Source organism: Erpetoichthys calabaricus, chromosome 10 (genome assembly GCF_900747795.2).
Source record: "Erpetoichthys calabaricus chromosome 10, fErpCal1.3, whole genome shotgun sequence".
Lineage (NCBI taxonomy): Eukaryota > Metazoa > Chordata > Cladistia > Polypteriformes > Polypteridae > Erpetoichthys > Erpetoichthys calabaricus.
The window spans coordinates 107820862-107846184 of NC_041403.2; the positions used below are offsets into that span (position 1 = coordinate 107820862).

The following is a 25323-nucleotide window of genomic DNA, read 5'->3' on the forward strand; positions in this document are numbered from 1 at the left end:
TCTGTGGTCAAAGGATACTTGTGGGGGTCCATCAAGAGAATGTTTAGGTTTGATGCTGCCTTAAGTTATTACATACAGGCTTACCCCATGAAGAAGAAGTCTTATCATTAATCACAGCTATTCTGCGTCCACGTGTCAATGTAGCATGTGAATGCCAGGTGTCTTGAAATACCCCAAACCATCTCTGAAACCAGAACTCGTCACTAGCCAAGGTTTTGGTTCATGTATTATTTTCTACTAGGCTTTAATGTAGAGAGGGGAAAATCAGCCTTCACTTTCTGAAACACTGAAAGAAATTGAAAAAATGATCTGTCAACAGAGCTCACTTCATGGACTTTGTGTCTTTGGTAAGAACGCAGCAAAGGCGTAAGATATGGGAGGAGAAGAGGCCAGTGAGGGTGTGGATACTGGCTACAAGATTTCACTTAGGAGCCGATCTTAACATTCCCAGGGGTCTTTTCTCTGGTAGAACCTAATAAAAGCTGACATCAACGTTTTCATTCAAGATGAAGAGTTTGCAGACATTGTTTTGGGGTTTAATACCTCTATATACCTAATATTCATATTTTGATTAGGTTTGGGGCTTAGGATATTAGGGTACAACTATGAAAATGGCCAGTGTGATTTTTCAGCAGAAAAAATGACCATAAAGCAAAAAAAAAAAAAAAAGATCACTGCCTTTGGAGAAGTAAGCACTGCCCTTTTGAGAGGCGAAAGTGAATGCTTTTGGTAATTTTTTATGTCACAAAGAAGAAATGTCTCAACTAGGCCATCATTTTAAAATGGAAGCGGGTTAGAAGAGGTGGAGCTCAGTGCAACTGTCACTGTCACGTTCCTCGGGTCTCAGTTTAATTCTGCTTGATGAGAAAAAGATCATAAATGTATTTTTTTAATATGATAAAACCTAGTCAAGTGCGGGATAACATATCCATATTCACATTTTTATTTTTATTTCTTATGCTGTGTCAAAGTAGTGTTTCCTGCCAAACACTGTTTAAAGTAACTGAAGTGTAAAGTGCAGGTAATTAGAAGCTCTGTATGAATATCGTGTAATTCAAACACAAGTGCTCAGAGCTACACCTTGTAAATATTGCTTTGCATGCACAAAAACAAACACCAGAAACAAGAAGCAATTAAATGAAACAAATAACTTTTCAACAATGACAGTTCTTGCCGTTTTTTTTAACATTTTATAATTACTATGTTGTCTACTTTCAGCAATATAATTATCTAATACATTTAGATGGTCTTATTTTTTTCTTTGAAAAATATTCTTTATGCACACAGATACAAATCACTTAACAAACTGCACGTATGTGATTTTAAAATATGTCCTTAACATCTACAGTTGATTATTGTCTTACAAAAATTAGTATAATTTTTCCCCAGGCATACTGGATATTATATGTGCTGAATTTTGTTATTAGTTACATTCATTAGTTACATTAAAAAAAAAACACACATCCTGACATTGTTCTTTAAATTCATGGCTTTACTTTATAGCTTTTATGCTTGCAAATGTATTTTTTTCACAAACATATTAGTAATTTAATTACATTGCACACTGCTTTACTATTTTATTAATGACTGACTAGTTCTTGTCATCTCTGCAGCCCACCTGCTCAAAAGGTACATACATATGACATTTTCATGCATTGTTTTAATTTAAAAAAGTACGACAAAGCTTGTGTATGTGAAAAGAGTGTGGTATACTATAGAGGGAGAGGCGTCTATTGTGGCGAGGGCACACTTTACTTGATTAAAACCATCAAATGATGCACTGTAGTTTTACTAAAGGCTCTGAACTTAGAGCTGGCCGCTATTTAATTACTTCCAGGATGCCGAGTACAAGCAGAAAGAAAAAAAAAATGACACTCAGGCATTCTTTATTAGACAAAACGTTCCAAATAAATGTGTAGAATTATTTATTACATGTGGTACAGACATCTCTTTAAGATTCCAAATGCTCTATTGGTCTTTAAGTAAAAATGAAGAGCACTATAGCCGAGCACCGTCTTTATTTATGCACTTCTTGATTTATTTTGAATGTTCACATTCACTGACGTAATGCATTCTCTCTTCTGATTCTGATTCTGTTTTAGGTTGTAAGTAGTTGCAGTGCACTGATTTTCTGTTTCCTTTACATTAGATATAGCCAGCTTTTCAAATCTGTCAGCCCAATCATTTTCCACACTATTAGCCTTTACCTTCTTTAACAGTGTTTTCAAAAATATAAAAAAAGTACACTTAAGCAACAGTTACAAACAAATGAATGGAATCTGTTTGATTTAAAAAAAATATTGAAAAGGACTATGTAATATTGAATCCAAATTTTATAAAGCAATAGCAGACTATTTTAAGAAGAAGTCAAATCTAGAGATTATTTCTTTCTCAGTTACCAAGTTACCTGCATGTAAGAAAATGTTTGTCAGTTATGGTATTTTCCTTGTTTTTGTGGTCAGGTTTGTATTTTAAATCTACCTCAGTACATTTCGTGTTGTACAGATGTTTATAAGTATTTATCTTTAACAAACATCTATAAAATCATTAAGGTTTGTTTGAAAAGCACCTTAATGTTAAGTGGATCAACATAAAAAAAAATAGTTAACAATTACTAATGCTAATTTATCTACAAAATTGGTAAAACTTCACTTTTGTCAAAGAAATGGCAGTTTTAATTATCTCTTTCATGATGAAATTACCTGAAAGATGAGAAAATATTTTTATAATTACATTTCTAAAAAACTGTGCAATCATGTCTTTCTTTCTTTCTTTCTTTCTTTCTTTCTTTCTTTCTTTCTTTCTTTAATGAATTAGTGGATTATCTTTTCGATTACAGTACAATAGCCATTATTTTAGAAAATTAAGACATGTATAAAATTTATAGACAAAATAAAAAAATTAAATATTTTAGATCTTATTTTTAATTGTATTTTTCTTTGTTTTAAAGCCAAATATAACAGTTTCATACACGTAGACTCTCAGCAATACAAGTTATTGCAATGTAAAACAAAAAAGAAATTCATTAGCAAAAATTAAATTTTAAAAAATATATATACTGTATGTGATTTTATTTTATAGCAATTTGTATGTCACAGTATACTGTTTTAAAAAGAATTGTTTTAGACTTTAATCATAATGATAAACACTAAGCCTTATTGTATTACTCATATTTATTTAAATGTGTATTTCAATGACAAATGCACATGACATATATAAAATATAACAATATATATTTCTGCACTTTATTTCAGAATTCTTTTTGCATTTTTCTAATGTGAGTTTTTCTAATACTGTACTTGTTAGTTTTATAAATATCTCTTTTGCCATTTGTAACCATTACTTCATGTATTTTACAAACTATAATAACTGAATTCAAAAGCAGCTGATGATTTCTGATTATGTTTACAAAATTAAAAATTATTTCTGATTATACAGTTCTGAAAATCATGGCTAATCTTTTGAATTTTAATACTAAATTGTTACATAGTTACTAACCAACATATTCTTATATTACCCTACTTAAAAAAAAAATAAATTGTATAAAAATGATATGCGTTCATACCATATGGGTGCTTCTGCTCTGAGTTCCCTGTAGGTTTTAATTGTAAATCTTAATATTAATCAGTGGGGTTTGCAGCAAAGATCAAAGAGGCTGTCTGTATATCTTTATAGAGAGCAATGCTTTGATGTCACATATTTTTCTCCCTCTGGAAAAAGAGCCTTAGTAAATTTGAATTGTGATGCTTAGGCTTCATAGAACATACTATGATTTAAAATGAAATTTTAAAAAACACTTTCATTTTAGGCTTTATCAGATGGCAGAAATTTGCATTAATGCCCATTTTAAAAGTGGCTTTTATCATTGTAGCAGTATTTAAAATCAATTCATTTATTTTAATGCTCATTAATAAAGGTTCTCAATTTTTATTATTTAATTTTACTATTATTGCTCTACTGTTTTAGTTCAGGTAAATAATACAGTAATGTAACAAAATCTGCAAGGCATAAAAAAATGAAACACCTTATTATGAAAATAAATGGATATTTACAAATGAAACCCCTTACAATCAAATGTTTAAAATATACATAAAATGATATCTCTCTGTTTATCTGTCTGTCTATTGGGATTGTTTCTCATATCCCAAGGCCTCAAAGGGGGCTGAAGGTGGATAATCAATAGATTGGTGGGGGCTGAGCAACGTTCTGCAATGTGTTTATCACATAAGCACAGCATCTTATTCTGGCTGTAGGTTTGGTTTTTTCTGTTTCTAACATTCTAAGATTGCCTAATTTTCAGTTCTGAATTTGGTTGCCTTTAGTTGGTATTTATTTTTACTGAACTTTCACCTGGATCATACTGTACTGTATGACAACACCAAGTTAATTATTGCATACAGATTTACTTAAAATTATTTATTTACAATAATATTGAATTATTATTCATTAGAAGTGAGTGATAAAATTTGATTAACCATATATACTGAAATTCTGTATTTATATGTATTAAAAAAAAATCCCAACAATTATCACCTCACCAGCTGAGTTGTGGTTCATTATTTTAGCATTAAGTAATGCAAATAAATAATTTATCTTCAGAGTTTTACTTCTGTGTAAACCACTTCTAACCCTAGTCATAGGGAATGATGCATTTAAAATCATCTCATACAGATTTGAAGAAACTTTGCATGCCTCTTCCAGTTATCACTTAGCACCACAAATGAAAAGAGTGCTAGCATTTCACTTGATTGTATCTTTGATTGTTACTTATGTGTGAATTAAGCAAATGCATGAAAACAACTATTTCTATCCATGCATTTTCTGAATCTGTCTATACCAACACTGGATTGCGGGGAGCCACAGCCCTGCTTCAAGACAGGAATAACCCAGATGCCAATCCATTGCAAGACAACTTTATACTTGCATATGCACAGACTCACTGACCAGTTGCCACTTGACTTAAGGTACAGCACATGTCCATAAGGTGTGAGAGAAATGATAGTATGTGGAGTAAAACCCGATAGAGGAGATGTAAACACCAAGAGGCACTCACCAGTCAGTACTAGAACCTGGAAGTCTGGAGCTGTGAGACAACAGTACTGCTCCACCATGTGGCCCAAAACTCTGTTCAGAACCCATGAATTATCAAAGGTACAGTAGGGAAGGGTGTGGGGCCATCTAGTAAAATTCATTCATTGCAAACCATTTTTACTATTAGAATTAATAATGATCAAATGGGGATTACGCCACTTTAAAAGAACTAAGAATGAATTCATTAACATAGCAAAGCACAAAAACCTTTGCTATTACAAAATAACATTAGTATACCTAGGCTATTTAACATTATGTAGGAACATATTCTTTAACAATGTATCGTAAAAAATGACATTGAGCTAGTGCAGGTATCTGCTTCCTAATACTATCTAAAAAAATTAACATGTATTATCCATCCATTATATTAAGCTCTCAGTCAGGTACTGTATATGTTGCTATATCAATACCAGGCTGGGATGTCAAACAAAAGCAGACATATTCATTTTTTCACTGTATTGCATTACTTTCAAGGTGCCATAAGATTATTTTTCCCATAAGGAAAATATGAAATAATCTGACATTAATATAACATATTTTTTTTGCAATGACAGCTGGCTCTTGCACATCTTGCTATTTTTTTCTTCTTTTTCCATTCTTTTAAATTGCAATACTTTTTAAATCCACAGCAGATAGTTTGCTGTGAATTAGCTCCTCATTAGATGTACTCTCATCTTGTGCCCTGTGCTCACCAGCCTAGACTGTTTACTTAATAGATTTGCTAAAATGTAATTTATTTATAGATCTACGTGAGTTTATTAGTTTTGTGCTGTAACAATCACACTCATGCACAACAGCATGTTTGTGAAGTTGACAGCATGAAGGTCTGAAAGCTCCTCAGATATCAGAGAGGTAAATGATTATTAACCCTCCAGTTTATGAAGAATAAGCACTCTGTTCAGTTCAGGACAATGTGAAAAATGAAAGCATACATATTAACACTTTTATTTGGGGTGTGTTTTTTTTTTTGGATTATGTAAAAGTAGTGCATGTGTGTGATTTGTCCCCATGTCACCAATGAGCATGTGTGATGAGACCGTGATCCCTCTTCTAGCTTCTTCCATAAAACCACATCACAAAGAATAACACAGCAAATGCGGAATAGTATTTGGTCCTGTGCCATTGTTTTAAGTGCAAATGTGACTGAATGCTCAATCCTTAACAGAAAGCATGTGATCAATGCATCATAGAGGAAACTCAGCACAACAATTACCTTCACAAATTACTTTTTGCTGCAATCACAAGAGTCTCATTTTAAACATTATCTTTAGATCTCTACACCTGTCAGTTGTCCCTGTGCTGACACAGGAAAAAGTGGAATCATTATCGATCAGTCACTGTCGCATCCATAACCGGAACTGCAGTCTGTTCAGTGCTGTTTGCAAAGAGTCGGATAGAGACAGCTGAACAGTTGTAAGGTCTTGTTTACAGACTCAAGTGTTAGATTCTTTAGCATACATTAGAGGTTTTCTCTAAGTTTTTTTTTTTAACATTGTTTCCTTAATATTCATTTTAAAAAATGTTAGAAGAATTTACTTTGTCTGCACTGTTTGCAGTTCCTGGCATTTATGAAACTGGTAGGATAGGAGAGTAGCATTCAATGAACCCTTTGCATAATGTACCTTTCAAAGAGTCCCATGTGACTTTCAGAATTGCAACTGAAAACAGAACGTCTGCATGATGAGTGTTTTTATGGCTCTGCATCCATTTGAAGAAAAAAGGCTACATTCTATATGTTGTTTTATTTAAAAGTATGATACTTTATTTAAGCCTTAAAAGCTTAAATAGGAGCTCCTTGTGACCATATTGTCTATAATGCCTTTGATGTTATCATTTAGTTTGATCTGGAAGTCTAGGCACAGGCAGGAAGGTTGTGTAATGAAGGAGGTGACCATAATTGGCCTTGTTGCCATATGTGTCACAAATTAAGGTCACAATGGCCTTGGATGCTCTTTAAAAGGTAAGATCTTATAAGGACTTTCAAAAATAAGAAAGAAGCCTTTGCCAACAGATGTTAATGTTGAGACTTTGACAGTAGCTACAAGTCTATTCTACTGCCTATAAGAGCACATTTTTTGTGTGCAATATCAGTCACCAGATATTTTACAGAAATGTCGAATATAAAGGGTGTTTGACTTGAAACATTACAAATTGCTCGGGGACACTGAAAAAGAACATTTTTCAACTGCAGCTAACAAATGATTAGCTAAAAAAGCTATAAGAGAATACTGTATGTTAATTGACATACAACTCACAACATGGAATATGAAGTCTAGAAAGGTAAGTCTAGAAAGGTTTAGGAAAACTGTGCAGAAAGCAGAAGGCCATATACAGATAATTTTAATTAGCATCCACAGGGACATTGTGGATATGCTCAATTTGGGGCATTCAGGACACTTTCCACATACAAGTTTGATAATAAAGATTCAATCTGAGCTTTTAATTCCTACCAATATGGTGTTCTGTAGTAAAATGCAATACTCTAACAGATGATACAGTGTTGTGTGTTTCAGGTAGTGCCATATCTAAAAAGATACCTACTTGGAATACAGTTATTTAACTAAACCATGGAATCTTTTCTTTTCTGCAAAGGGCACATTTGTTATAATGAATTCTTTTAATGTGCAAGTCCAGTGGTTCATTATGGGGTTATGGTAAACCATACACAGTATTTAAGTAACCTGAAGTAACCATCTGCTCTGAGTAGCGAGTGTATACTTAACTAAACCTTTGGGGTTTCGATGGTGCAGAGTCCTGCAGGTCTAATGGACCCAGCATTTGCAGCAAATAGCTATACAGAACTTAATCATCTGAGTTACCATCTTCCACATTTCTGTTGTTCTAATATGTCATAGGCTATAAACCTTGGAGAACTGCCACTAATATGGATACAACCAGTGCCGGTGCTAAGTGATTTTGAACCCTAGGCCAGGCTTATTAGTGCGCCAGCCGACTATTCGGTAGCTAACCCATGCAGCGGTGTTCCCCCAACTCATGTTCTGCACCCTAGGTGAATACCTAATTAACCATAATGGTGGCACCGGCACTGGATACAACAAATACCAAATAATGCTTGTTCTTGTTAAGTATTTAAATGTGAGGTCCATTTTTAAGTTTAACACTTTACAAATAAAAAAAAGTGGGAACCATATTTAGCTGTTTGATATTTTAGACTTTTGGCTATGCTCTGGCTTTTTTCCAAATATCAGCTATGTCTGTAAATGAAATAATAGTCATTTTTTTAAATCTTGCTTTTATGTATATTGCAAACAAAAAAAATCAACTTTACTGTCTTTAATGTGTTCAAGCAGCTAAGTTAAAACATTCACATGTAGATGAGTCTTTCTTTACGCTAAATAGAAAATGATTGGGGATGGGAAATTTCCTTTCTAAATTCTGATGAGTTTCCTTAGGCAAAGTCAATATTTTCTGTTCCTTTTTTAAAAAATAATGTCTCCTTATGCTAAATTATTATTTTAGTATAGTGTGGAAATCTTATCTAGTACTAAATGCAGTCAGATTTCCAAAACAAAGTAAAAAATAGAAGTGGCCCGATATTTTTTTCTTGCAGAAAGGTTATATATTTAAACTCTATTAGGTAGTGTTCTAGCATATTGATTTGGCAAAATTTTACATTCCTGACGTAACCCTCCCCATTTATCCGGACTTGGGACTGGCATGAAGAAACACACTGGTTTGTGCATCCCTTGTGGCTGGGTTCTAAATTTCCATACCGGATCAGTCGAGCCCCGGGTTAAAAATGACCACCACCAGTACTGTTAGTCATCAGGGTGCTGGCGGAAATTGGGCTACTGTTGGCCGAAGAAGAAGGAGAAGGAGAAGAAGAGGGGGGAGATATGTCAGGAGGCAGGAGGAGAGGAAGAAGGTAAAGAGAGTGGGACTGAGGGTAGGAACTTTGAATGTTGGTAGTATGACTGGTAAAGAGAGAGAGTTAGCCGATATGATGGAGAGAAGGAAGGTTGAAATATTGTGCGTGCAAGAGACTAAATGGAAGGGGAGTAACACTAGGTGGATCGGTGGTGGATTCAAATTGTTCTATCATGGTGTATATAGGAGGAGAAATGGAGTAGGGGTTATTCTGAAGGAACAGTATGTCAAGAGTGTTCTGGAGGTGAAAAGAGTGTAGAGAGTAATGATTATGAAGGTGGAAATTGGAGGTGTGATGATGAATGTTGTTAATGCATATGCCCTTCAAGTTGGGTGTGCAATGGATGAGAAAGAAGATTTTTGGAGTGAGTTGGATGAAGTGATGAACAGTGTACCCAAGGGAAAGAAAGTGGTGATTGGAGCGGATTTCAATGGACATGTTGGTGAAGGGAACAGAGGAGATGAGGAGGTGATGGTTAGGTATGGTGTCAAGGAGAGGAATGAAGAAGGTCAGAAGATAGTTGATTTTGCCAAAAGGATGGACATGGCTGTGGTGAATACATATTTTAAGAAGAGAGAGGAACATAGGGTGACATACAAGAGTGGAGGAAGATGCACACAGGTAGAGTTCATCCTATGCAGAAGAGGCAATCTGAAGGAGATTGAAGACTGCAAAGTAGTGGCAGGGGAAAGTGTAGTTAAGCAGCATAGGGTGGTGGTCTGTAGGTTGATCAAGAAGAGGAAGAGAGTGAGGGCAGAGCCAAGGATCAAATGGTGGAAGTTGAAAAAGAAGACTGCAAGGTTGAGTTTAGGGAGAAGGTGAGACAGGCATTGGATGGTAGTGAAGAATTACCAGACAGTTAGGAAACTACAGCAGATGTAGTAAGGGTGACAGCAAGGAGGGTGCTTGGTGTGACATCTGGACAGAGGAAGGATGAAAAGGAAACCTGGTAGTGGAATGGGGAAGTACAGGAAAGTATACAGAGGAAGAGGATGGCAAAGAAGAAGTGAGATAGTCAGAGAGAGATGCAGAAAGTAGACAAGAGTACAAGGAGCTAAGGCGCAAGGTGAAGAGGGAGGTGGCGAAGGCTAAAGAAAAAGCGTATGCTGAGTTGTATGAGTGGTTGGACACTAAGGAGGGAGAAAAGGACCTGTACCGATTGGCTAGACAGAGGGACCGAGCTGGGAAAGATGTACAGCAGGTTAGGGTAATAAAGGATAAAGATGGAAACGTACTCACAAGCGAGGAGAGTGTGTTGAGCAGATGGAAAGAGTACGTTGAGAGGCTTATGAATGAAGAGAACAAGAGAGAGAAGAAGTTGGATGATGTGGAGATAGTGAATCAGGAAGTGCAACGGATTAGCAAGGAGGAAGTAAAGACAGCTATGAAAAGGATGAAGAATGGAAAAGCCGTTGGTCCAGATGACATACCTGTGAGAGCATGGAGGTGTTTAGGAAAGGTGGCAGTGGAGTTTTTAACCAGATTGCTTAATGGAATCTTGGAAAATGAGAGGATGCCTGAGGAGTGGAGAAGTGTACTGGTGCCGTTATTTAAGAATAAGGGGGATTTGCAGGACTGTAGTAACTACAGGGGAATAAAATTGATGAGCCACAGCATGAAGTAATGGGAAAGAGTAGTGGAAGTTAGGTTAAGAAGTGAGGTGATGATTAGTGAGCAGCAGTATGGTTTCATGCCAAGATAGAGCACCACATATGCGATGTTTGCTCTGAGGGTTTTGATGGAGAAGTATAGAGAAGGCCAGAAGGAGTTGCATTGCGTTTTTGTGGACCCTGGTGAAAGCATATGACAGGGTGTCTCGAGAGGAGCTGTGATATTATATAAAGAAGTCGGGAGTGGCAGAGAAGTAAGAAAGAATTGTGCAGGATATGTACGAGTGAAGTGTGACAGTGGTGAGGTCTGCGGTAGGAGTGACGGATGCATTCAAGGTGGAGGTAGGATTACATCAGGGATTGGCTCTGAGCCCTTTCTTATTTGCAATGGTGATGGACAGGTTAACAGACGAGATTAGACCGGAGTCCCTGTAGACTATGATGTTTGCTGATGACATTGTGATCTGTAGTGATAGTAGGGAGCAGGTTGTGTGACCGTAAACTAGTAATGTAAACCAACAAATAATGAGGATTAAGTATGAAGTGACAGAAACATGTTAATAATTTTTCACTTTTGTTTTATCAATTGTTGATAATTTTGCCAGTATGATTGTGATGTCATTGTAAGCACCATCTTAAGAGAGCGCTCTTTCTTGGGCACTACCATTGTCTATGTCTTGTTGCTACTGGTACATGGTTGCTAGGCAATTCATACCATGTGATCTTTGGGTTATAAAGAGTGGCCATTCAGTTTTTATGAGTACTGTAGTAGTTTCTGAACTTTGAACAATTTAATGAAATACCTCATGAAAAACTTTGATAGTTTTTGAAATTTATTCTAGTAATTTCTGGTTTCGACTTTAGTTTTGTTCTTAGATTATTGAACTAGTGGATCAATCTTTTAAATTATAATGCACCAACCTTGGCTGCTCTCGACTTTCCATCTATAACATCCTCTAAAATCGCTGCCACTCAGTTTAACAATTTTAGTTTGTTACTTTATGAAAGGGGATGACATTAAACACTGAATACTGAACAGAAAATAAAAATAGCATAACAATGGTGTTAAGTTTTCCCAAAACCTGACAATGATAGACAAAAATAATTGTTTTTCACTACAGCCGACCAAAATTGCATTGTTCATTGAATTTTCCTCTGAATCAAGTAACAAGGAAATAATTTTTCCCGAAGGCCTTTTTAACACAAACATACAAAGCTATAGTGAAGAAGCTTCTGTCATTCATCATTAAACAGCAGTTGTTCATCAGAAAAATCATTGATGTTTCTTTACTTGTTATTCAAGAAGGAGCAAAATCTTGCTGAAACCAAGTAGTGAAATGCACTGGTTGCCTTTTGTTGCTGTGCCACCAACCTGTATGACCTAATTGTAACCTAAGGCAAGCCATCCATCCTTCATGCAAAATAAAAAATATACTGTGGAACATATAGCTGAGATATAGACTCATTACTCCTTTTGTAACATGAACATTTTTTGGACTCAGTTTGTATTCTAAATAGTGTATCGCGTCTATAATAGAAATATATTCCATGTAAACAGAGTGGTTTTACTTTAAAGATTGTTATGGTTAGCCGTCTTTGTGTAAATATTTGTATTAATCAATATATATACCTTTGCCTTTTTGTAGCTTCTGTCTTTGGTTGTTTACAGGAAGGGAGACAGAAAGGTTTACTATTTCCTTATCTCCTCCTTATGGAATAAACAGCAGATTTTCAGGAGTGCTGTACACAGCAGACATCACTGTTGCCTGACAATTTCTTTAGAGAGGGTGAGAAATAGAGAGTGAAAAGAAGAAAAAAGTCACAAAGTTACAAGTTAAATGTGGTCACATTTAGGTGCTTATGGGACTGTGTTGATCTTGGCCAAGCGTGTTGCTTGAGAGACCAACTCTTTAAGTGCAATGGAAGGCTCCGGGGTAAGAACAGCAAGAACGACTAGAGAAGATTTTAGGTTGTTGTCTCTGAAGTAAAAATGGAGCAATACTGAGCATAAAAGTTAATCTAGTAGTTGGATGGATATGATTTCAACAAGTAAATTATTGTGTCATTATGATAACAGGCAATGTGCTTTGGGGTGAAAGCTTTTCTTGTGACAGAATATCATGGTGAATGAGTAAAAGAGAGATGGGAAGTGAGGTAATTTTTCATTATTTGGTAGGTAGGCAAGTAAGGAACCGCACCATCAGGGTAGATCCTGTAGTGTTTTTGTTTGTCTTTCTGTTTCTGTTTCTCAGTACTTCCACTCTTCTTTTCTCTTTGTTTGACTGCTTTGACTCCCTCCTATCACAGCTTTTAGAAATTCTTATGATATTCCAGTTACAGATGTTTAGTGCTCTAGAAAGACATAACATATAAGGGAGCTTGTATAGTAATAAAAAATAATATATATGAAATTATATATCAAAAAAACATTGGGAGTGTCTCTTCACTTTATTACCTTTTTGACTTAAGCTAATGCCAGTTTAAAGGACAAGTTGTAGCTATCTGTAAACTTAATTACATTTACTCAAATAAAGTTTACGTTTATCCAAATATCGACAATGACTTTCATCAGTTCCTTAATAAACAATTATTATATTTCATGTATCGAACACTGAAAAATAAAAAAAGAATATGCTGCACATGTGGTAAGTGAATAATATTAATAACAGCTTAAAATGCTCTATAGATATAATGCTTTCCTAAGATTGGACAGTTAATCTTTTTCGGGAGAAAAAAAGTGGTCTTATGAAATTAATCACTAGTTTTTATTAAATCTTATGTACTAACAAATACTTTCTATTTAGAAGGGTGTGTGTCCAGATTTGTATTTCATTTTCGGCCTACAAACATGATGAAATCCTATATTTGGCACAGTTTAAGACATGCATCAAATGCACATTCTGTTGAAGGAAAAATAAGTGTCTGATAAGGATGGTTTTAGAAATTACCATGGAATTACACATACGAGGGACATTCAGAAAGTTGCCACACTTTTTTTAACTCTATATATTAAGAATTTCAAAAGCAATTTACACCACTTTCTACACAGTCACTTCGTCTGCGATGTAATTTTCCCAGTGTCGTACCAACTTTTTAATGCCCAATTACTACTCCTCCCACCTTCATCATTTCCAATGAAAATATAAAAGTGCGGAAACTTTTTGAACGTCCCTCGTATATAGGATATACAAGGTTACGGTGATAAATAAGACAAGGAATTTAAGACAATGCGGCTAAACAGAAATTAATGAGTCTTTCATAAAGTGGGAAATTCTGACATTTGCTAGAGAAACCCTGACCTTCAACATTTCTGCTCAGAAGAGGTTAATATTAGACTTGTGCTTGGTAGTTCTCTCTTGAACAGGTACTCTGTCAAACTAAACACAATGTCCTTAAAAGTGTTACAGAATATGAAACTGGTCCTGCATTTAAAAGGTAAAATGATTTTTTAAAACTGATTTTTAACAATATGGCAGTGTTCTATGAACACCTTTTTTTCCTTTCTGCCTAATTTGAAAGTTGTAATTTAAATTGTATCCTTCACCAAGTATTGACAGGGGGCCCCTGAAGATAATAGATGATTTTCATCACCATTCTCTGACAGCAACATTATTTTACCTGGGGATTTTTTGGCATTATTGCCTGTGTCTCAGTGGGATAACTTGCCAGACCAGAAGATGATGTTGCATGACCAGAGGAGGGAAATTAAAAGTCTTTTTTTCCCTCTCAGCTATCTTACAATCATGCAAGCCCTTAACCACCCCCATCAGCAGCAGCACCCATTTTATTAATCCCTGCCTTACCTCATTACCCCCTCTTTGTATTTGATAAACCTGATTCTTAGCGTTCTATTCAGTCGTGCTGCCATCTTGTTTCTTTTATATTGTTATACATTAACATTTATAACATCTCCTCTGTGATGTACATTTTATGATCCTAGAAATAAAGTTAGTAAAATGCAAGTTTTCATATAGATATGGTATACTGTATTGAAAAAATAATTTAAACATAATACAGAATAAAAATTAATAAACTAAATTGAGTTTTCTTTGCAAAGGAATACTCAGATTAAATTGTGGCTAAACACCTCAATATCTCAAAACATGTACATTTTTTAATTAGTAACTATAATCTTGAGAATCAAGGGGTTAGAAACATTTATTTTTAATGACTCACACATGATGCCACCTTCAGGTATCCAAGTGTAAATCAGAAAGACTCTAGAGCCATGCTTGACCAGCCAAATAAGATCAAAATTCCACTGTTATGAAGCCGTTCCTACGGTTTCCACCACTACATTAAAATATAACAGATCAAAGTTTGGACCACATCCCCCTTGTAGTTGTGACCTCACAGTGATATCCAAGGAATAAAGGAAACACCACCATAATATTTAAAACTGTTTCTCTTAATGAAATTCTCTAAAAATAAATAAACAAATAAATACATAAATAAATGGAAAACCGGGCGGCACGGTGGCACAGTGGGTAGCGCTGCTGCCTCGCAGTTAGGAGACCCGGGTTCACTTCCCGGGCCCTCCCTGCGTGGAGTTTGCATGTTCTCCCCGTGTCTGCGTGGGTTTCCTCCGGGCGCTCCGGTTTCCTCCCACAGTCCACAGACATGCAGGTTAGGTGGATTGGTGATTCTACATTGGCCCTAGTGTGTGCTTGGTGTGTGGATGTGTTTGTGTGTGTCCTGCAGTGGGTTGGCACCCTTCCCAGGATTGGTTCCTGCCTTGTGCCCTGTGTTGGCTGGGATTGGCTCCAGCAGACCCCCGTGACCCTGTGTTCGGATTCAGCAGGTTGGAAAATGGATGGATGAATGGATGGATAAATGGAAAACCTAAAATGTCCCAAAGATCTTTAGGAGGAGGAGGAGATTGGGAGCATGTGCTGATACCACATTGTCACACCCACCACAAGACAAACTACCTGAATCAGGACCCGAGTGCAGCGGGTGACACCTCAGCACCACACTGGACCAGTTTGAGTTTTTTTTTTTTTTATGGTGGCTGAAGTGCCAATCCTGCAACCAACCCCCAAGTTTTCCCTTTAACTTGGAGGATCGGCTTGCAGGACTGAATGCAGATAAACATCATACCCGGGACAAAGCAACTGCAGGTTAAGGGCCTTGCTCAAGGGCCCAATGAAGTAGAGTCACTTCTTGCATTTACAGGATTTGAACTGGCAACCTCCCAATAGCCCGTACAGGTCCCTAACCTCAGAGCCACTACTACACCCAAAGTTCTTTAAAAGAGTAAAAATTTAAAATGTGAAACCAACAAAGTTGTGAATTCAAAAAATGATCATTTATGCTAGTACTTTAAACTCCGCTCTGGGAGGGACATCAGCAATAATCCTAAATACTTTGACTGAGGGTCAGTCTGGGAGAAACCATCTAGAATAAGAAAGACAACCCAGCAGCTAAAGCTTGAGTGAATAAAGAGGTCAGTTAGCAACAACATATTCTTTCACCATCTCCAGGGAACACTTCACTCATCTCGATAGATAGATAGATAGATAGATAGATAGATAGATAGATAGATAGATAGATAGATAGATAGATAGATAGATAGATAGATAGATAGATAGATAGATAGATAGATAGATAGATCGCGATCGATCTATCTATCTATCTATCTATCTATCTATCTATCTATCTATCTATCTATCTATCTATCTATCTATCTATCTATCTATCTATCTATCTATCTATCTATCTATGTCCCAAAGGTGACTTTTGGCTCGGAGGTTTGGCTGCTCTTCCTGCAATCAGCCACTCTCTTGTGCTACTTTGTTCCTTACCTTAGTCCACTCAGTTCACAAACACTCATCCCTAGAAAAAAGAAAAACAAAACGTGTGTCAAACTGATGAAGATATGGGGCAAATATCCTGGGATTTTTTTTACTTAATAATTTCACTGGGGACACAGAGCATCACTTTTAGCCCCAAGGAGAGTGAACCTCTAAACCTGTGCTGCTTAATGCATTAATGCCATTATAATGGAAATATAGAGACTGCACCCAAGCAGACAAATAGTGAAGCGTGATTCAGACATGGGTCTTTTAAGCTGTGGTGTCAGTGATGGCTGATCACTGAACCATAATGACAGTCAGCAGGGAGCAAAGAGAAAATGAAAATGATGCATTAAATAAGCAATACTGCCAGTTTTATCTGAAGATGGGCTGCTTTTAATTCCTGGCTGGAGGCACCTTGTGTAGGTAGCTAGCCTGTTTTCTGGTCTACTGTCAATGTCCAAATGCAGGTGACCTCTAAATGTTTCTGTGTAATTGTCTGTGTGCACCGGGCCTTGACACGGCACCCTTTACACAGAAGACTAGTGATTTGACTCTATTTAATTAGCCGTAGCCCACTGCCTTACCATGTCCCTGACCAAGCTGAATTAGCTAATGAAAATGGATTTGATGGATGACTAGAGTATTTGATGTGAAGAAAATATGTTCATGAGTAACCAATGATGAAACACTTTTATACAGTACTGTATATACTATATTAACTATATACCAATTGATGCAAGTTATTTGTAATATTTATAAAATAATTTTAATTACATAAAAATTAATGTGTCACATATTGGTTTTAAACCATTAAGGCGCAAGGATTTTAAAGTATCTCCATATTATGATCATAATAGAGTACCCTCATGTAATAATACAGCATTATTGACACTGTTTTAGTTTAATCCAAGATTACCCATTGAAAATATTAATGCTAAGGCAAAAAAGGCAATGGGTATTTATGTGTTTATTTCTTAAAACTTATTTAATTAATACTTGGGCATTCAAGAAATATGGTTGATTATTTTAAAGTGCTGTTGTAGAGGTGAAAACAAGTGGCAATACCACGAATTGTCACGAGCTGCAAATTGCAAAAAAGAACACTGAAGCAGACAGGAATCATCCCAATAAAGGTAAAGAGAACAGTACTTGAGACTAAAGGCAAGAAATCGACTTGAGCATGTGTTACTGTATTTGAACCTGTTTGCGAATCTGTCAGCTTCAGGAAATCATGCTTTCACTGGAAGGGTCACTTCGAGTGCTGTAACCAGCAGGGATGTCAGCCATTATTAATCTGAACAAGACCTGTAGAGAGTACAGATACAGAAGGATTTCACTGAAAAATAAACAGACGCAGTGCAGGCTCTTGTCAAAAAACAGAAGCATTCATATTAAACGTATACAATTTGTCATTCAGTGATTCTGGGTACATACAAAAAATATGGAGATTGGTTAAGGGAAGTTGCAGATTTAAATGTGCCCATCATCATAAACTAATGTCAACAGCAAATGAATAGCAGAAAATATTCTGAATTATTACCAAGGATGAAAAAGTCGAGCAAGCATGTGTAATGTACTTGTCACATGTCAGTTCCGATACAACCAAGCCAAAACACAAGGTGAAAGGGAAAAGGGATTAGGACAGAGAGCAGAAAAATATTAATGTAAATCAGAAATTATGATTTCCAACTTATGAATCCTTCTAGAATATGACAAAAAGTATTACCTTTAGAAATGCATCTAAAAATAACATATATAGTAGTAAACCTGTAAGTTTACAAAAAATAAGACAGCAGACATCCAAAACAGAAAGCTATAGACATAGCAAAACAATTCATGATTGCATGCTGCCTACTGTTTAGTCCATTAAAGACAGCCATTTATTGTTAAATATGTGAAGAAGAATTAATAAGAAAGGAAAAAAATAGCAGTGCACACAGATCTCTGATACATTGGTGCTAAATAATATAGTCCATGCTATCTAGCTTATAGGTTTGTTTGACAACTGATACATAAAAAAGGCAGATTACTTTTATCAATACATTATACAAGTCCAGAAGCCCATGTTATTTATAACTGAATTAGTTCTTGAACCCCAGATACAAAAAAAAAAACAGGGGTGCCCTCTGTTACTAATTTGCATAATCCCCTCGTGTTTGTGAACCACATACTGCCTTTCCATGGTCCATAAATGCATCATTAGTCTATAAATTGACTCAGTTCTTTGTTCTAGATTTATCATTTTCAGCTGCTGGGACAGAGTCTGGGGTTAATGGGGCCTTACAAATTTAAGCTGGATAAATAAGTTCACAAAATGCATGCATAGTCTTTTCTTACACATAAAAATTGTTTGTGTGTTCACTTTATCTGCCTGTGCATTGCACACATTAATCAAAAAAGGTGGTAGGACTGATTTTTCAAGATAGCTTTTTTGACTTAGTACTAAGATTCCTTCCTTGCAGGACCATCAGCTAAGGATGAACAAGTTAATGGTGAAAATGACTAACTCCCTAAAGCTACTAGTTAGTTAATATTACTGCTGTGGTTCATTTACTGCATGTGAGCTGTGGTCTTCAGTACTGTACGTACAAATTGTCGGTGGCTGGTGCAGTGGTTGGTGTTACTGCCACATACGTCTACAATTTACAGTTGAAACCCAAGCCTGGTTAATGCCTATGGACTTGGCATATTCTCTTCATTCAAAGTTGAGTTCCACAACTTCTTCCCCAAAGAGAACCTCACTTTGTTTCCCTCAAACTACTCAGTACTGGCATCGCTTCAAGAGTTAGTTCCAGCCCCATGTTTGACGTTGCTGAAAAAGGCCTCCAACCTTACTGATCCTGTATTAGAAAGAATGGGATTGTATAAGTCAATTGATGGATGGCCATAGGAGTAACATTTAATGAGAGTTGAAAACATGATTAAGAATTCATGCAATTTAGTAATCAAATTCATAATAATAATAATAATAATAATAATAATAATAATTAATAATTCATATTGTGATATACTCATTTAAAGTTAGTTTAGAGAAAACAAATCACTTTATATTTTTTACTTGAAATATTTTACTTGGATACTTTAAGGTAATGCATAAAACAAATTACTGTCCCTTGGCCTGATACACTGTATATTATTGTAATGTATTTTCCATGATAAATCCTGCTTTATGGCATTCATGTTAATTTCACTTGTTCCTCAGACTCATACACTATGACCTGAGATGCACAAGATCAGCCTTCAGACTGAACATGTATATGAACACATGCTGTTACTGTATGTGACGAATGACCAGAACTGATGTTAAAAGAGTAGCAGGGCATTATGTGATAGGTGAAAGAAGAATCTGTCAAGTGTTAAAAGTGACCTTTGAATTTTTCAAGTAAGAAAGACAGACGTTTCAAGGTAAGGTTGTTAAACCTTCACTAATTATGGTGCCGGAGAATGACAACGTATAGTATGTTGCAAGAATTTCACTGTACACGTGAAAATAATGACACTGTAAAAAATATTGGAGCTAATCACACTCAACTAGTTTGGCCAACCAGGAAAGCTACTGTAGTATTTGTTTAATTACTTATGTATTTTTTGCACTGTGGTCTTTGATTCATATGTCTGCATGTATTGTACACCAAGTAAGCTTTGCGATAATATTAAAGCTAGCGTGATTGTGAACACTAGGTGCGAAGACATTTAAAGTAACTATTAGATGGTTCGAATGGCAGAAAGTCACTCAGAAAGCTGAATAAAACATGTGTTACCTAAATAAATAATTAAATTAAAGTGGTAAGAGGACTGAGAGACAGCTACATGCAATACTGGGCTAAATAGAGTTGGATTTTATGCAGTGTTGCATAATTTATGATATTTCACAAAAAGTCCCAGGAATATCAAATATCAACAAGGAACAAAATAGACAGCCTGTAACTGCAAGTTTTCTCTCATGAAAAAGTTGTAAAAGTTTGTAATGACTTGAAAAATGTAACAAAAAATACAGAGACTGGAAATAATTTTTTAAAAATGTAATATGTCTTTATCTATTCAATTCAATGCCAAATGTGTTAACTCAAAAATTAATTATTAAAATTGAAAGAAAATGAGTGATGTGTATAAAGCTAGTCTTCACACTACAGCACATTTTCTTAGATTCTGTCCTGAAATTACTTTGATACTTTTCTTTATAAATGAGAATCAGCAGACAACTGATACCAATGCAAATAACAATGAGTGCTCAAGAGGAGCAATTAATTCATGTCCATTCACCTCTGTGTGCTCATCAAAGGGCTGCTTTAACAACAGAAAGTAAGAAGAGGGTAAAAATCTTAAAACATAAACTGAGGAGAACTAATGAGATCCTATAAATAAAAGCACACGTCTTGTCTAAATTCCAATGAAAAGTTAAACAAACTCAGATAGGGAATGTCTATATTGGCAAAAAATAAATGGGAAAAACAAAATAATGGCATGAGAGATACAAGTAGTCGGCCCCTGATTAATGTTGATTTTTGCAAACCATCAGAAGGCATAACAGGACTGAGATTGGTAACCTTAGAAAACTGATAGCAAGAACCTTTACATTAGTTAATGCTTGCTTGGTGTGAAATTCTCAATAAGCATATAGTCAAAAAGGTCGTTCTCTGTATCTACCACTTAGAAGTCGCAGTACTCGACTTGATCATGGGTGCATATATAGATCTGATTCTTCAAAATGAGGGCTACTTAGTGTAAACATTAAGGGTCTCATTAAAACAACAGCCAGATTTTCTTTTGCTGCAGGTCAGCGTACAGGAATGGGTGGATACAGATGGAGGATTGGAGTGATTTTTAATTTTGCTTTAATACACTATGCCTTAATGATAAAAAATATATTTTTCATGTGAATACCAACACAGGGCCCTGCAGATTTTTATTGCCTCTGTGTGGTTTATATTTTAAATCAAAGTTACCCTTTATCCAAAAGACCAGTCATTCCTTCATTGTTCAAGAAAAAACGTATGAGCATGCTTTACACTAAGAATGTTCATTTTTTGTAAATTTTATATAACAGAAGTATAACTTGAATGAAATGAATGTGTAACGTATTGAGCTTGTTTGCAAATATATGAAGGCTAATATCACATCATAAGCTGTCCTAAAAAACTCCAAGTAATCGTCTGTCTTCTGATTATCTGCTGCCCTCTATTGGACATTCTTAGCATTGCCTACACAGTTGGTGAACACCATTCAATTGACACCTTTTTTTTTTTTATAAGCTCAGGCTTTTGGTTTCTATGGCAACAATGAACTGCAGATCAGCATGTCTAAAAATGGTTCAAGCACGGGTGCTAGATTATACCATATATTGGATTATATATATGTTTTATCAGACATGCTATGTTTTAGTCAAGATGTTGAGGACAGCTACAGAGCTCTGCCAGCAGCTAAAGGTTTGACAGAATCTGCAAAGCTGCACAGAGCTGGTCAGAGGCCTCATGGATGCATGTCCTTATCTTAATGTCTTCTGTGCTTGTAGTAATCAATATACGCTGGATGAAACCTTTTTGTGAGCATTGAATTGAACCTATATACAGGTATAACATGGCGCAGTATTCTGAAAGCCATCTTATCCAATTTGGAATTGTAAAGAGCTGAAGTCTTAAATCTCTATATAGCAAGACACACTGTATTTGTTTCAGAATGATCAAGTCTGCCGTGCTAAATCCATGAGATTTTTGATTGGTGTGATGATGATAGCAATAGTGAAACATATTACATTTTTCTTTTAAAAAAAAAAAGAAGAGTTAAATATCTACAATATCTTTACAAAACCGCTTCCTGAGTTAAACAGTGATGACATCTTTAAGGAAGCCTCCTCAATATAAAGTATGCAATATAGTGTATCAAACGAGATGTGGCATCAGTCCAATGAGTACAATAAAGCAATGTTTAGTATTTGATGTTGTGTGCCAAAAGCCACCATAGGATGTATAAAATGCCTCAAAGAAAAATAGATGATAATGTACTTGTGTGTAAATGATGGCAAAATGGAATATTATAAAATGTAATTGCTCAAAGGCTGAGAACAAATTGATTTTGACATACATTCATCCTGTGCCAGACTTACATTTTTAAACTTTGTGAATTTTTTGATTTCATATACTGTATCCATATTTTTCTCAGGTCAACCATATATAAGAGATGTGAACATTAAGAAAGGGAACAAAAATCAGAAATGGGCGAGGCTGGCAGCGTGTGGAAGTCATCTACAACCCCAGAATTTTGAACATGTCTGCCCTGGGTTCAGTAAGCCCTGTAGGTGTACACTGTACAGATATGCCTAAGTGTTTGTTTCATTTATTTTTTTTAAGTTTGTATTGTTTTGTTTTATCGGTGTCAATTTAGTCTTTTTGTTTATTGATTAATATTTGTAATGTATTTCTCTATACATGTGACTTGATTTTGTCTGCTAATATGTAGTTAATGACTTGTTTGTAATTTGGAAGGTCAAGGTAATCATTTTCTTTGGGGATTTGTTGCTTTAGTCCTTGTGAATGGCAATCATGGCAGCCGCTAAATGTAACATACATCTTTTCATCTAATTTATTCAGCCTTCAACCCTCACCACTTGTGAAGTTGTGTGTTCTATGACTGATGATCCAGTTCCCATTGTTGTTTTCTTCTCTTTCAAGAACTACCCTTGGTAATCCCATTGAAGTGATTGCCATTTCTCCTGACTAGAAATCCTTCCCCAAGAGAGTAGCCTAGCCATGTTAATTTACCTGTTAGGTTTTGACAAACACTTCTTCCAGGCCTTGCACAAATTATGAAACCTCTGCTAAGTAAGGTTCAATATGTTGTAGTGAAAACCATCGCAGGAAGGAAATTTTGTATTATTCTTTCTCTGGCGTCTCTACTAATGGTAGCCCTATAGTAGAGCATATGGGTTCTGATAATAAAGCTCTAAGGATCAACGACATTCTATCAACCCACTGTCATCGTATTCAGAGGGGCATTAATATTGTGGGAGATGTGTGTAATATTCCCTCCAATAATAATCTTATATTTTTGTTTTTCTCTATTGTTATTGTTTTTTTTCAATTTTCTTCAATTCTTTGACAATAAAACTCATCCAGGCCAAAGCGGTACGGATAATCATTAGCAGTATTTCGGGCAAACTTTTTTTTTTTTTACTTCCATTAAGTGTCTAGTCAGTCAGTCAATGAAGTAGCATTAAAACAGCCTTTCACATATACTCCAGGTTTCAGCTCTGACCTTAAATTAAGAAGAAAAACTCAATATTGCCCTCAACTGCACCCTTGGGAGCAAATATAGTGAATGGTTTGAACTGTGTTAGTGGAGAGATGGTGAGGTGCATTGGCGTGGAGTTACAGAGCTAATTAGATATTTAGAGGATACGTGTATTTGATTGGGATCACAAACAGGTCTGGTTGTTAAAGTAGGACTACAGGGAATATGCCTTATATTTTTTAAGCAGTGCCTTTGAATTTTTAGTTACCTTGATGAATGACTTGACTATTAGTGTTGCATTTCAGGTCCTTCTTAGTTCCCTAACAACACTACTTTTAGCAGCAGCCTGATTTTCTTTTCACAGTAAACTTTATACAAAGTACAGTTAAGGTCAGGCTCTACTTTAATTATAAAAAATAAAATAAGACACCTACCTGGGACTTTTATTATTTTCTTTTTCTTCACAGTTTGAAAGCAAAGAAGAAATCAAGATCATTTCATAAGTCTTTCCAGATGATATCCAATTATTTTAAAACTCCCAACTTGGGACAAGATCACCTGGGATTTCTAATGTGATGAAGCATTTTTCATTAGTGAACAAGCCACTGCAAAACCTTACGTGTTTCTTACTGTTTGGTAATGTAATTTAAGTTTATACAAGGGGAACTCGAAAGGTATTTTGTATGTATTTGACTTGTCACAACAGCAATGCAGAAACTAACAATATTATTATATTCAGAAATTTCTTTCTATTTTTCAACAGTATCTCAACTACATTTTTATAATTGCAGAAAAAAATGTTTTTTGTTAAATGGTAAGCCATGTGTTATCAAATTGGCAACCTGTCAGTAGCAAAATAACATCTCCTATAGCATATTTGAGATTGTCCAAAATAATCTGATGAATGGTCAGTACTTTTATTATAGTGCTTCAAAATGCTAAAAGCTGGACAGCCTCGGCTATTTTCAACAATTGCAAACAGAGTAAAATACCTGCACTGAGAAGTAATTTTCCTTTTCTCATCTTTTAGCTGCAAAATAAACACAGCCTACATTATAACTCTTAGGGTATTCAATATTACTGTAGATTGTAAAGCTTTTAGTTACCAGGTTCCTAAAGTTTGAAATGGACTGTTATGAGTTGTTCCTGTCACACCACAATAAAGTATTTCAAACTTATGCTGGTGTTTCCTGTCTGACATTTGGTGCTGAATTACTGGCTGCTTCATTTCTGAGAGGGGTTGGATCAAATTCAAAGACGTCTTCTCACCACAAGTGCACAATCTTAGTCCCTCCAAGATATTCTCTGAAGAACGTTTTCTGCTTCTCATATGTCATCATACAACAACACATAAACAAGTGCAACCAAATGATCTGAAAGAGTGATAGGTTCAGAAGATTTTTCTGCAGGTTGATGCCTGTTGTGAATTGGCTATGTTCATAGATTGAAAAAAATCCATATTTATGGGTATTTGAGTGGCAGAAACTGAAATTATTAAATGCTTGGCAAGCTTATGGTCATATTTTGGAAGTTTCAAAATAAGAGTCAATCCAGAATATTTTAATTTAATAGTTTGTTTGAGAACTGTATCTGTTGCAGTTCTTTCAGACATTTTAAACATGTCAAGCTTAAATCTGATGTGGCATCATACACTGATGCATGCGTTCTCAAACTTGGCATGATTGCTGGAGTAAAGATTGTGCCTACA

At 35.5% G+C, this 25323-nt stretch overlaps 1 long non-coding RNA gene across 1 annotated transcript in view; it reads left to right on the forward strand.

Moving 5' to 3' along the window:
* LOC127529400 (uncharacterized) overlaps window positions 1-24782 on the forward strand; it is a 28696-nt gene extending 3914 nt beyond the window's left edge. The window contains exons 2-3 of the long non-coding RNA XR_007936079.1: window positions 22548-22679; window positions 24083-24782. This is a non-coding gene — a long non-coding RNA (uncharacterized LOC127529400). The remainder of the gene's footprint in view (window positions 1-22547; window positions 22680-24082) is intronic.
* Window positions 24783-25323: the final 541 nt, after the last annotated feature.